Source organism: Hetaerina americana, unplaced genomic scaffold (genome assembly GCF_022747635.1).
Source record: "Hetaerina americana unplaced genomic scaffold, ioHetAmer1.1.p SCAF_19, whole genome shotgun sequence".
NCBI lineage: Eukaryota > Metazoa > Arthropoda > Insecta > Odonata > Calopterygidae > Hetaerina > Hetaerina americana.
The window spans coordinates 1,038,174-1,048,257 of NW_027286752.1; the positions used below are offsets into that span (position 1 = coordinate 1,038,174).

At 40.4% G+C, this 10,084-nt stretch overlaps 2 non-coding genes across 2 annotated transcripts; one reads left to right on the forward strand and one right to left on the reverse strand.

Annotated features, from left to right (window-relative positions):
• Positions 1–135: 135 nt before the first annotated feature.
• TRNAP-UGG (transfer RNA proline (anticodon UGG)) lies at positions 136–207 on the reverse strand. The gene has a single exon. It is a non-coding gene; the product is annotated as a tRNA-Pro (tRNA).
• A 7,400-nt stretch (positions 208–7,607) lies between these two features.
• TRNAF-GAA (transfer RNA phenylalanine (anticodon GAA)) lies at positions 7,608–7,680 on the forward strand. Its single transcript has one exon. It is a non-coding gene; the product is annotated as a tRNA-Phe (tRNA).
• The last annotated feature ends 2,404 nt before the right edge of the window (positions 7,681–10,084 follow it).

The following is a 10,084-nucleotide window of genomic DNA, read 5'->3' on the forward strand; positions in this document are numbered from 1 at the left end:
AGTTCCATTTATCATTCATTTCATTCCTCATAAAAAAATAAGAAGAGTTGTACAAAAGCGATTTTGCAACGTTGAAAAACCTAACACATCAGAGTCTTCAAATGTCATGCAACGATACCACAAGCTAAAAAAATTGGGCCTGTCCGGGATTTGAACCCGGGACCTCTCGCACCCAAAGCGAGAATCATACCCCTAGACCAACAGGCCGACATTTGGACTTCGCACTGAAAGCCCATTGTCAGGTAATTTGAGCCATTTCCTTTCCACGGCTTTCACTTTGTATGGCAAGCTTTAGTCAACCCGCGAATTTCACACAGTTCAGTTCATTCAAACGACGTGTCGTATTGTGAAAAGTTCGAGAAGGCTTTTTCTGAGCATTTGGAACTTTGAAAGTCTTTTTTTTTTGACATTTAACATGTGTATTATAAACGTCTAATCATTATCATCGCCAGTGATGGAAGAAGCTAAAAAGAGATGTGACCATCACTTATATACAGAATACGCCAAACAAATGAGGCTATGAAAGTCATTAATAAATTATGAAAATAAAGTGGATCTAAGTGAAATTGAAGTAAAGAGTATTAATATTTACGAAAGACGATATTTGCAGGACACTGAAATGTTTCAAGGGCTATGACTAACCTACTGCCGCATTGATAACCTACAACGGTGAAGGAAAATGCAGTAAGTAAACTGAGTACTATTGATTATCTTATGTATATGTATAACTGCCATAAAATTCCACAGATATATATGAAGTACTTCGTTTAAAAGCCCCCAACATTTTAGAGTTTAGTTTCTATTACTTTCACGGTAAAAGATTGTTATATTCTTCGCGTGTACATAAAAATCGGGGAAGTAAAGAAATTCCTGACAATAAAAACGTTTTTTGTGTATGTCAGCGAATTTCAGCTCGGAAAGAAGATTCTTTTGGAGACTATTGGTTGTTAGCGGAACTATACCAGCTATTTTTGAAACACGTGAAATTGCTCTAAAATGATGTTCTCGTGAATTCTGCACGAGAAGGTTGCTTATGATATTAGTTAGTAATTTTCAGGACCACTTTTGCTGACTAACTTACAAATATATGTGAACCATGTGTGGTTTTCCACATATGGTTTGACAGCAAGTTTATCTTGATTCGAGTGGGCAGGTGTTTAAAAAGGTCGGCGAACGCTGTCAATACCAAAAAAGTAAACATTAGGTACCCATATGATACCAATAATAAAGTGATCGTGTACACAAATTGAACGGAAAATTTTGAAAAAACGGGTAAAAAATAAACTATCGCAATGAAAACTCTAATATCCTATGGTATTAACTATCCAATGTTAAGCCTTTAAGACAGTTTGAAATATAAATGATGTAAAAGATAAGCCAAACTTTTACACACAATACTATTTATAAATTAAAGCTCCGGATGATTAGTGTGGAAATAAAAGGTACATTTTTGTCCTAAAGATTTTCTCTGAACTATTTTACAGTTAATACACTCAATGGGTTGGCAAATTTCATGAATAATAAAAAAAGAGCTTTTCCGGTAATTGAACCAAAGATCTCTTGCGCCTAAAGTGAAAATCAAACCCGTAGAGATATAGTGAATTTATTAAAAAGGAAAATGAACATATTTTTAATGTAGTGTAGATTACGGCATATATAGACCTTCCAAAATATTTGTTGTGTAAAAATGGCAGATGATTCATTTGGAACCTTACAAACATGCCACTCGCATTGAGAAACCTCCGTCCAAAAAACGTCCAAGTTCATCAAACTTTTGGGATAAATTAATAAAATGGGAGGGCAGGTAGTAGAAATTGGGCATTGAATTTGCCGCGTCTCCAAGCGCGTTGCATGCAAATCCTTTGCTACCCTTTAGGAAAAGTAATTTATTCATGATAATGACATTTCTAAATCAGTAGGCACAGCAAATTTTTTCTCTGAATCCTACTGCACTCATAAGTCGAAAAGGATCATTCTAATGGGGTTATCCCAGATCCGACCCAAAATTATATCAATGAGAGATGTCAATGAATCGGACAGGTAATACGTTCAATTAGTGATTTTCAATATTCGATGAGAGGGAATGAGTTTCGTCTTTACTTCTGTTAAATTGACTCCCAAGAGCTATTAAACTGATGGACACAAATAGAATAGCGATGAAAGCTTCTCAATTTGACGCAAAAATATAGACAATGGTCACAAACAGATACGGCTCCTATTTCGTTTGTTCACAAATTCTTGCTCATGGTTAGTTTCCCTCTGCTCTGGGGTAATTTCCTGAGCGCGGACGTGCATGTTTCCACAGTTTTTTCATGCAATAGAGATAATGGACTGTCTTGCCCATATGCAGGTATTTATGCCACACATATTCGTTCCCTTTGTGTTTTGTCCACCGCCTCGATTTCATTTCGGGATCTTCCTCCTCTCCACTCAGCAGCCTCCCCCGCACATAACTCCCCTCTCCCTTCAATACACCGTGGTGGGTCAATCTGTCTCCTGCAGCATTCCCTCCCATGCTTTCACTCATCGGCTCCTCCCTCCCGCCGACCGACCGACGGCACTGGGGCTCACTCGACCCCGAGCGCGCGGGCCCTTCCTTCCTTGATCCTCCGCTCCCCTCTCCGTTCCCTGTCCCCTACAGGTAATCCCCGACCCCTCTGCTTCCCTTTGACGAACCAACATCCCAGTCCCCGCAAGAGGAAGACAGGGGGAGAGGGTCGCAATGTCTTCTCCGTATCCATGGCGAAAACTGAACTCCACCCTCCCACTTGGGTCATGTTGGCGTACGAATTAATGCCCGCAACAAAGGAAAAGTTTCAGGGGGCTATATTGCGAGACCTGCTTCCCTCCGCTCAAGCTCAGACGAGTGTGGAGCATTTAATCTCCTGAGTACAATCGCAGGATGATGGGTCTTTGCGAATGTAGAATCATTTATTCCAGTGACGATGCGTGACTTTGTAAGGGCAGGGAAGACGACTGATGAAGAGTTTTAAAAGAGTGAGAATTTGAGTTGCTGGTTGCTGACAACATTCTTTATTGCCCCAAACATTTTTGAATTCATAAAGTACAGAATATATTCGAACATTTCCCATAGAATCGATACCTATGTATTATATTTGAGACCAAAACAAGAATTGGGTTACACACAATGGACGATGCTGAAAAAAGCAACTCACGAAACAAAAAGGCCAGTGATACAGAAAAATTCACGAAGAAAATTAAGTTGGTAACGAACATTAAAACGGGAGAAGGGTTTAATCTATTTAACCCAATGGTTTATTTTACGACCTTAGAACTCACCAACCCATAGTAATGGAATCATTTTTTACTTACTATGCTGGACTATTTTTTAGTGAATTTTGGATTTCCCAGAGCATTTCTAACTCTTGGAACACTATTTAATTTGACTATACTATTAAAAAAAAGGAACGCCGGTCCTAAGGTCATTTCCCTCTCTTTTTGAAGACTTCAACGCACGTCCAGTATACTCTGGTTTTTATTCTCTTTCGTGTTCTTCAACTCGTCCCGTGTTTCTCGCCCTATTCCATTCACTCCTTACTGACAACGGCTCTTATCACGTCTCAAGCTGCTTTAACGCTTCAGTCTCCCCGTTCCCCTCCCCTGCCCTCGCCGATGTTATTTCTCTGTCTGCACGGACCCTTAAACGTCGTCGGGTCGCCCCCTTGTCGCTCGTCTATTGCCTCTGGATCATTTTATCGTCTTTATAAGTTTTTCCCGCCCCGACGCGCTCTCCCTCTCTCAACCACGTCCCCAGACTACTTTAAAAAAGGAAGGTGAAGAAAATAAAAGAGCAAAATCAAAACAAGCTACCTCCACGTCCCGAAATGCCGCGCGAGACATTCGGGTCGTAAAAATATGAAAAATGCTCGTGGGGGCGAATGAGATGAGTGGGTTGCCCACGCGTGCGTAGACGCGCCCGGCGACCGTCTCCGAGATGGGACCGGCCTTATCCGCCCCGTGACGACCCTCCCTCCAGATCTCGAGTCCACAGAGTGACCGCGTCGTAATGGTCGGTTCATAAAGGAGCCTTTCGTTTTTATCGCATCCGCTAGGAGAAGTCTTAGGTCACTCGGTTAGAAATGGCAGAAGGGGGGAGTTGCTTTCTTCTCTTTCCTCACGTTTCCCCACGTTTGGGCTCCGCTGTCGAGTCGAAATGACGTTTCTACCTGAAGACCTTTTTTTCTTTATTTTATGTGTCCTGTGTCGGAAGGGATCACCATTACGGTGTGGCTCACGCAGAAGTATGAATCAAAAATATTCTTACCGTTTTGAAAACGTTTTCGTTTAGTTGAAGATTATGGATACTCTTGATTTCTTTATTTATAAGTTTGCTCTTAAAGTAAATATCGTATGACTGTGACCATTTTTACACGCGGGCTATTAAAACGAATTTCTATTTTATGGAATCAGGGACGACTGAGAATTGAAGAATCCATTCTGTTCTAACTCACTAGAAATTCTCCAGTATTAGATAATTCTTTAAGGCCCAGAAAACATGAAAATTTTATTTTATAATCGTTACCACACAAGAAAATAAAAGCGTATAGTAATTCCGTGTGAGTTTTTAGAATTAATCGCACTATCTCTTTCGGACTCAGAAATACTCTCTCCAAAGCCACCAAATACAAAGGTTCATCGTTCAGACTGGTAATTATCCAAAAGGGCAAAAGCTGTCTAATAATGAACTCATTAATCCAATACATTTTCAAACAATAGGCATCTAGTCGTTCACAGTCATGAAGCTGATGAATACCTTTGATAGGTTAAGTTAGTGATCACCCCGAGCTAAGCCTTAAGACGTGTAAAACCCATGCACTCACTATAGGAGGGCCAGTCGTTCCCTCTGCTGCTATTCGGTTTTTCACCAAGTTCCAATGGACAGAAAATCGCGCCGCTCGAATTTTAGGTGGTGCATAGCCCAGAGGCATCCTATGAACCTAGGGTAAAATATCCGAACTTCTTACAGCTTAGCCAACCCCCCCCCCCCCCGAGTTATATGCATTGTGGGAAAATTGAGTAGGGAACTGAGAATGCTAAAATGCCGCGACCATGGTTGACATATTGCAGTGCTTGAAGACAGACAGAATTGAGTATGAATTCTCATTGTAGGATCGATATCAATTCTTTCTCTTGAGTTCCAAAAGATATGATGCCGGCTCCCAGACACTCATGCAGGTTATTTCCGATAGGGGTGTAATCAAACCCAATATTTAGTCCCTCTCAAAACTTGTCCTCTTCATTATTTGATCATCGATTCGTTATTTGGAGCATTTAAAGAAGCGTTAGAACAATAACATTTAGAATCAAAGCCAATAAAGAGAAAAGTCTAGCATTGAACGAAAAAATCATCTAGTTTTGCGAGGAAAAGAAACCATTCATACCCTTCATCGATGGAATGTTTTCAGTACCGTTGTAACAATAGATACCGACAATTTCTCCAGCTTCAAAATACTTCCTGCCACTGTGCTTAGACGGTCCCACCCTTTCCGTGCACAGAATCATGAGCTGGAGGTTTCAAACAGCGCTGCTGCCCACACAAACAATAATCCCGATTACGCAAATTTCGCCCACTCGCTTGGAGACGGTGAAAGAAATGGACACCGACACGAGGACTATTCCATTAAAGGCGGAATGGTTCCGGGGAAATAGCTAACGTGAGCTTCTTTTCGCGTATTGTAATAAGGGAGTTTTTCCTATCTATAATGAAATCTGAAGAATGTCCGTCCCCGAAGTGGAGCCCACGGGTTTTTTCGGATGACGGCAGGGAGAGAGGATTGGAGGGAAGGCTAGCGGAAGAATGAGCGAGGGAGTGGAGAGAATATGAATGAAAATACGGACGGAGGGTGGTTAGGTGTTGCTGAGGGGGAGGAGGAGGGGAAAGGCGACTCTGGAGGGAAAAGTTGTGGAAGACACTCCGGAGAGGAAAGGAAAGTAAAAATTTTCAAAAGTGAGGCCATAATGGCTGAAACTTTTGACTTGTTAGCCTCGTGAGATAAGGATCTGCTAACCAACCCTTCACGTGGCTCGTATGACGTGAGCCACTCCTATCAACTGATTTCATTTGCTTTTTACGATCCTCAGAGCACCGCTGAAAGGGATGGACGTATAGCATCTTCGCCTTGCGTCTCTTAGAAGTCCACAAACCATCCGATTGGAGTGTAGGTACGCCGGACGTGGCGTAAAATTATACCTGGGGTATGTTCGGAGCGAATGAGGGATAAATTTACATAAATTATTGTTTCTTCGACGACACAAGAGTTTGCAGATGTTTACTTGAAGTCGGACACTGCTTTGAGAATCCTTTAAAATATTGGAATTTGAATTTCCGCAATAGCAACGTTTGCTATTCTGCGATTTGTTTTTCGCCTTCTGTAAAACTGACTAGTTTATTACCAATAATATTGCGTGAAAACATGCAAGAAATCGACGCATTCGAAGTAACGAGTGTAAATGAGTGGCCACAATAACCAATGAATTATTGAGTTCATTTACTCAGGAGAATCCCTTTGCATGTGTATCGATGTTTTCGCCGTATCATCATTTGAAGATGTATCAGCGACAGATAAACATTTCCAGGCCAAACAAATAAGCGATTACCCCAGACTTTCTGAATGGGTACTTCCCACGATCGAAAAATTCGTCATATATTTTATAAAATATCGTGAAATTTAAAGAGTGTACATAGAAATTAGCATCTTGAACCATTTCCTCTTTTCTCAAGAGTCACGAATCATCTCGAGATGTCAAACGTGGGACCGATTTGCTCGCTCCGATAGGGATTTTTGGAATAAGAACCCGAAGGTTAATTAACAGAATAAATCTCTAACTTATCATTTTTATAAAATGTTAAGAACATTCCGTTATACTTTATTAGACGTAAATATACAGATAGGAAGCGAGATATTGTCTATAGTTGTGTCATTTGAAAGACACCCGAACAATAAATACAGAGTAGGGGTCTAATTTACAAAGAAAGCGAAGAAAGTCGTGTGTGCATGTGTTCGCTGCCGCACAGAACAGAAAATTAGGTTGCTGAAGAATATATAGTGAAACAGATGAGTGATAGACAATTAGTAGTATGGATATCATCAGATTTAACAATTGTTATTGGAAACTAGGTGTACTTCTCAGACAATTAATCTCAGGAAGTAAATGAAAATTGGGAATATATCAGGGAGACAACACAATGGTGATAGCAGATTAGAATCAGGTAAGGGATGGGAGTTAGAAAAAGAGTTCGATTTAGAAAAAAAGGTATTTATTGCAGTTCGAAAACAATATAAAAATGTACGAAGAAGGCGAAAGGGGTTGACAAAATATTAAGAAATGGTGGGATAGTCATTGATAACTGAGAGACTTTGACAGACGGGAGAATATTATACAGAGGAGGAGAAAAATAGAAACATAGTCTATGTTTAGAATGTATTAAGAACCGAAGAAAACAACAATATATTTTGGTTGGAAATACTTGCTTCAGAATTCACCATGATATAGACCAGTAAACTCTCCAAGGAATAACTAAATGGTGGTAGAAGGGGGAGGATCCAACAATTTCTCTATTTTACAAAATCTTTTTCTCTCATCCCGCCGAAATAGCTCAGTTGGGAGAGCGTTAGACTGAAGATCTAAAGGTCCCTGGTTCAATCCCGGGTTTCGGCAGAATTTTTTGACAGATAAAATGAATTTATTTTATCCACTTGTTGATTAAGTTTGTCCTCTTAAGACGAGGTGATCAATAATAAGCTGTTTTCCTTTTAAATCTCAGGCGCACTTTAAGAAAACTTCAAGATTATTACTCTTTCTATTCTAACGTGAAGTATGCTTGGATATTTAAGGCTATATTCAAAGTTGTCATATTATAAAGGTAGGAATATAGAGACAAATATTTGGGATTGTGAACGGTGGTGGAGCGAAAAAGAATAAATGAGGAGCAGAAGATGGAAACAGTCAACACCAAAATGTGTTCACATGTCCGAAAATGATTTAGAAGTGTGAAATTTCGGGTTTGTCCAACTGGTACTTCCGAACGTGCATGTATCCTACTGAAGTGGAAGGATATCTGTGTATCTCAAATCAAATCTACAGAAATGTTATCCTCTTTGACGTTTCATATATCTACGCCTAGGTAATGTGGATTTGGATCGGTCGGATGACGTTTCCGGTGTGGGTACGGTTTTGAACCTTGAGGATCAAGCTCTGGTGGTCTGCGTACGAGTACTCTGGAACTCCCGCTGATTTCTTGCCAAGGAGTGGTCGCTACCTTAATAAGGGCGCGCTATCATTTTTCTAACATTTCATTGCATAAATAAGGACTACGCTCGGGAATGGACGTTTTGCATTTACTGCACTCCTCAAAAGGGTATTATGAAACAACCACTGATATAGCAATTACCATTATTCTTCCGTGCATACAAAGTTGTACATTCATCCAGCATGAATCCCAACCAAAAGTGACACTAAGACCATTCGTTAAATGCGAACCCTGCCACGTGTGAGGACACATAGCTTTCATGAGGTCATATGAAATTCCTTGTTCCCCCTTTCTCCACCATCTTCTTAAAAATTATGATGTTCCACCCCATTTGTCCGCATACAAATTTCCCAATCCCCTCGTAAAATCTACCAATCCTCATATTATTATTTTTCTTTCAAAATTTCCGCCATCTCTCGATCTTTTTCCTCCCTATTTCCCGCTTCCCTTCCTCCCACCCCCCTCCCTCTCACCGTCTGCCTCCCAACCCGCCCCACCACCTCGCCCTGCAGTCTGCACCCCGTTGTGACTCCGAGCCTGAAAAAACCACCCGCTGGGAGTCCACGTAGTTTCCGTGACGCGGGGCTCCGGGGACACAAATGAAAAAAATGTATATGCACACGCAATGAGTGTGCTGTTGAAGGGGGAGGGCGGCGAGGGAAGGTAAGGTACGAGGTACATACTCGCCTTTGACAATGAGACAGAGAGATGGAGGCAAAAATAAAAGAACGATGAAATGCGATAAGGAGTTGTAAGAATGGCCCTTGCCAAAGGCTTTTCTGTGGTTAACTCACGGAGGGATGGCTTGCGTGATAAAGGTGTGTCCTTTAAGAGGTACGGATTTTTCCGCGATGCCTTTTTTTCCCAATGGATGGACATTTTTTTAGGGGAAAAGAAACGAGGCGGCGGCGTCTCTCTGCTGTGTTCCACACGCTATGGAATTTCTCTCCAAGGGATTGGTGGGCGAAAACCTTTAGTTTTGAAAGGGCAATCACTCTTAGCAAGAGGTGAAAGAGAAGAAACCTCCTTCTGGAGAGCAGCAAGGGGTTCTTTTAATTGATATTTTTGTGCCTCGAATTATGGCACGTCGATACGTAGAATATTTTGAGATAGACTTTTAAACGAGAAATATTTGAACCTAAGTGATCGTTAAATATAGTCGCTTTTTCATGGAATCGAAAGATATCGAATTCTTGCTGGGAAATCTTAGCTGCATAAATATAGTAAAAATGACTAATTATGACGTGAAAGCATGGAATTTTGTTTTTAATTGACTAGGGAAGGAGTGTCAAGGATATGATCTAAAACATAGAAGAAAATGCGGGCCATAAGCAGTCGAGCGGAAGATACTATGAAATAAGTACTGCTCTCCTGGGATTTCGAAAAAATCGTTGCTTTTTGATATAATTCACAATCCGCGAGGCAAAGGAAATTTAAATCGATATTAGTTCATAATTACGATCATGCGGATAATGTACATAATTATTCTCATTTTGTACATTATTACCTGTACATAATCATATGCATTTCGAGAAAAAATAGCGGTCGGTTTTATTTTATGATTTAAAAAAATTTAACTATCTCGAGGGGTTCCACGTTTAATTTTATAGTTTAAAAATCAAAATCAGGTTGTTTAAATAACCTAAACAGTTAATAACTTCGTGGATATGAATTCTGAGCAACGTTTTTGCTGCAGATAGATCCGCATCTTTATATTCAGAAAGAGTTTAGCCCTAGGCCAATTCGATGTGAATAAATTTGCTAATGTAGGGAAATGGGATACAAAGTATATAGATTTATTCATGGGTATCC